Here is a 4603-nt window from a genome sequence, read left to right on the forward strand (position 1 = left end):
TCCCAATGAGAAAGAAATCATTGCAAGAGAATCTCACCTTTCACCAAGTTCTACCCTTAAAATCCTAAACCAGTCATATCACTGTGCACAATATTTTTGGCAGTCACAAGCTCTATCGCGAAGCCAATCAATAAACAATTGGAGAATTTAAGTGATATTTAAATGCTCCTCGTTGGGTGGGTCAGACTGCATGAAGCAATGTGGCTGTGTGGAGGGCCAGAGGTCTGGACACATGGTGAATAGTTTGCTCCTGCCAGGGAGTTACCAAAGCCAAGGTTCTTGACTTGCATGTTCTTCAGTCATCCGAGTACCTATACCCCTAGCAAACTTAAGGCAATGAAATATCTGCAAGCAACCATGTCCAAATAAAGAGCTCAATAGTTGCATCTCCAAGAAGTGGCCAATTCAGAAAGGCATTTCTTGGCAAGCTAGAGCAGACTGGGGTGAAAGTTGTACCGAAGGCTTGTGAAGAGCCCGATGTGTTTCACAAGATTGGGCTCCACCACATAGGCCCGCTCCCCCTTGGCCCTCAGCAGTGAGTACAGTGCCATGTTCTTGCCGAAGCCCTTGTGGCAATACACCTGGGACAGGTAGGTGAGGGTCTGGCGGGCCACCCGGGCAGGTATTGCCAGGGTGCAAAACTGCAAAGCAGGGACCACGCTGTACGGGGAAGGACGCAGCTGCCGCAGCTCCAGGAAATAGTGCTGGTCCACCAGCTCTACCTGACCCATGCTGTACAGGAAGAAGAAGAGCACGACGGGTTAGCTAAACCCTGGCCGGCTGGCAAACTGTAAGGGCCCCAGCAACATGCCGACGCCAACCTGCTTCAGGATCCGCATGGGCTCCGGCTGATGTAGTGCTGGAGCCTCGCAGGGTGACAGAGCTTTAGATAAAGTGCAGCTCTGAGGTGCGGCTCGGAGAAGCGAGCCCGAAGAAGGTGCTCCAAGACTGCGAAGATCTGCTCTTCTGGAACGGGGTCGTCTTCCACCATCAGGACGTAGTCTGGGTCGTAGGTCTGTAGGGAGGGTTCCAGAAAACAGACAGTGCTGCTTCTCTTTCTCAAACGAGTTGGTCGTCCTCCGTGCCCTCGTAGCTGTTGGCCGCAGAGACGTCCTTGGACAGCAGCTTGGCATCTAAATGGCTCACGCTTCACTGCACATTGCACAGGAAAAGTTGGTGCCCCTCGCACTGGGGGCCCCATTGTTGAAGGAGCTGATGAAACTGGGACATGACCTGCAGGACATAGTGGAAGCCAGGTTGCCTGTCCACCGTGATGATGGTGATGACCAGCCAGGGGCGGCGATGGGGGTGCCAGACGATGGGCACCGAGCCGTCGACAGAGGGCAGAGGAGGGCAGCTTCACCCTCTCTCAAGCTTTGCTGCAGGTTCGTTCGGTTCAGATGCCAGTGGCGCAGGTAGAAGTAAAAGTTCAGAAGCCAGTGACAGGCCAGGGCGGCCAGGAGACCAAAGGTCACCACCGTTAAGATGAAGAGCTGAACAGCAGTGCTGCCCCGGGAGAGCCGTCTCAGGCTCTGGAAGAGCATGGCAGCTGGAGAGGTTGAAGTACTCAGGAGGTCAACTTCTGGTCAGGTCTGGTCCCAAGAACAAACCATCCCGGACTGCAGGCCAGAATCAGTGCAAGTCAAACCTGGACTCGCACACGCCCAGCTCGCGCCTTTCTGTCGGACTCACGGTGCCACAGAAGCAGGCGAGGGGTAGGGAAGTGCCCTCGCTGCGACATTCAGTCATCCCTGCACGGAGGCTGGCCCTGGCTGCGCGGGGGACACCCTTCTGGGGTTCCGGCAGTCCTCCGGCAGGAAGCGGCCAGCGCCACGAGTGAGGCCGCAGTGAAGCTTCTGGTCTCGAGCCCATTATGACTGCCACGCAGAGGATCACCTGATATTCACAGTCCTGCTATTCTGTGACCATGTGGTTTGGCTATTGGCCCTACTGAGACTTTCAAGGCGGCAGGATTGTGGGTTCATGCCCCAGGCATCCACGGACCACGCTGTTCAAATCCTGCGCCTCCTGAGAATGGGCCAGATAGGTCCACACCAGTCAAAACCTAGGATTAGAAAACAAGGAAAAAATAACTGGTTTGCCCCTCCTCCTTCACCTTCTTGAGCCTAAGCTTTAAAAAGGCTCCTAACCCTGCCGCCAAATAAGGGGACTTCGTTCCTCTAGACCAACAGCCTGCTCACCCTCTTGAGTGGGGAAAGAGAAAACTTTCTCTCTCATTGTTTAGTAAACGTCTCCATCGTGTTATCCTGCCACAGGGAATTTCTTATGTCATCCTGCCACATGGCTGTATATGTAGACTCTGAGCTTAAGGCTTATGATTTTTAAACCCTAAAAAAACAGATTTTTCAGGGTGAGAGCTGGTTCACGGTTTAACCGAAGTTACGTTGAAAGAAATTATTTTATTATTATTTTCTTAAGTCACTCAGATAGCTTCTTTTAAGTTTATGGTTATTTAACGTTCGGAAGAAGCAAGGAGTACTGTGTGAACACGAATATAAAATACATGCCAAAGTTTAGTTTGCCAAAGAAAAAATGGCAATGGTAGGCAAAATTCACATAGTTCTATGCATTTTATTTATTTATTTATTTTTTTGTGGTACGCGGGCCTCTCACTGCCGTGGCCTCTCCCGTTGCGGAGCACAGGCTCCGGACGCGCAGGCTCAGCGGCCACGGCTCACGGGCCCGGCCGCTCCGCGGCACGTGGGATCCTCCCGGACCGGGGCACGAACCCGTGTCCCCTGCATCGGCAGGCGGATTCTCAACCGCTGCGCCACCAGGGAAGCCCGTTCTATTCCTTTTAAATCAGAAAGTATCCAGTGGGCTGTGGACTTGGATGTGGCATTTCAGGGTTAAGGTTACAATTAATTGATTACTGTTAAAACTAACTAGGGGAACCAAGATCCCACTGGTAGCCCTTCACATCACTTTAGTCCAGGCCTCCTTAACCTTAATCTCTCTTTAGGGCACTGAGTCCAGGATGCATATTCCTTCCTGTCTTGTGACATAAAGAGACCCAGTTTTGAGGCTCAGCCCTCTAGAATGCAGTGGTGTGGACGATGCCCCCATGAATTTCAGACAGTCTGGCTCAGCTGTGATGGGCTTAACTGGGGAGGAACCTTCCCTTGGTTTGTAGCTGCTCATGACTGGATGACCTTGTCCGGCTTTTAAGAGAAAAGATCTGACATCTCCCAACCCCTGCAGCCTTTGCTTCTGTTGTTCATGACACGAAGCCTCCACTCTGGCCAGACCGGAGCCCAGTTCTCTGATTCCTGCTCCAGTGGTCTTTCCCTTGGAGCCATCACAGCGGCTGCTGCTGAGATTACATTTAATGTCACCCTCAGTTAACCTGACAGGATCCAGCTCTCCCAAACCCCCCCTGGACTGAGAGAAAAGAAGAAGCTTAAGGCAGGAAACTGAAAATGGCCTTTATGTTCCTGGCTTTTCCTGCAGGTAAATCTCTCAGAAAATTGCTGTTTTATTGTTTCCAGGCATTTGGCTCATATTATACCAACACAAGCCTGGAAGGCTCTGTCAGCCCATCTATCAGCTTTTACAGGGTGAGGACTTCTGGAAAACATGAAAACCACTCAACGAATTGGAAATGTTAATGACATGGTCCAAGTAAACACCAAATCTTGGACATTTCCTTCCTGTACCTTCCTCCAGCTAAAAATGATATGAAACACTATTGTGAAGGGAACTCTTAAAAAACATATGTGAGTGTTTGTGTGTGTGCCCGTGCGCGTGCGCACATGCTCAAAGGGGAGAACCTAGTCAAAACCATGGAGAACTTCCAAAGGAAATGAGCCATTCTTTTTTCTTTCTGGAAATTGGACTGTATACAACCCAAACTTATTACAATTTTTACTGCAGTAATGGGTCATCAGATATTTCCCCCTATATAACTGTATTATTACTATTTAATCATTTATTAGTTTTTTCTCCACACATCTGAATAGCATGAGTTGTCCAGAAAACAGCATCGATAATTTAGCTGAAAGATAAAAACCCTGTCTCAGTTTGGAATACACTGAGCATTTTTACAAATATTTAATGGGTAATGAACTATTATTTCCCTGAATAATATCCACCATCACAAGGTAATGAGACAGACTTCACCTAAACTGCTTCTGGTGTATATTGCATATCAGCAATTTTTAAATGCCCTGGCTTGTCATTTAGACTTTAAACGACTCCTTGGCAAGTAATCCAATACCTTGGATCCCACTGAGGAGCATAGCAGGAAAAAATTGGGAAAGACTGAGTAGTAACTATGCTGTCATTGTTACTGCAGGGTGTCATAGTCACTTTTGCTGCGTTTACTCCAATAAAAGCAAATTTTATCCTAATTCTGTAATGACGTGCCTAGATGTTTTGTTCCTTTAAGATTCCCTGTGTCCACCGCAGGCACAGTGAATCTCTCAATTGCTCCAATGCAGCCACAGTGAGCATGTGCCAGAAAAATATCAGAAATCAGAACTTCACGCAGGCATTTGGAATTGACTTCAGCTGCTGTAATTGTAAACTAAACACTAGTTGTTTTTTTAAATAAGTTGTCTAAGTTAATGTGGCATTACTGTTC

General features: G+C 48.8%; 1 pseudogene; it reads right to left on the minus strand.

Moving 5' to 3' along the window:
* Positions 1-428: 428 nt before the first annotated feature.
* LOC102987748 (post-GPI attachment to proteins factor 4-like) lies at positions 429-1872 on the minus strand (annotated as a pseudogene).
* Positions 1873-4603: the final 2731 nt, after the last annotated feature.

The sequence above is a fragment of the Physeter macrocephalus genome, chromosome 6, assembly GCF_002837175.3.
Source record: "Physeter macrocephalus isolate SW-GA chromosome 6, ASM283717v5, whole genome shotgun sequence".
NCBI classification, from domain to species: Eukaryota; Metazoa; Chordata; class Mammalia; order Artiodactyla; family Physeteridae; genus Physeter; species Physeter macrocephalus.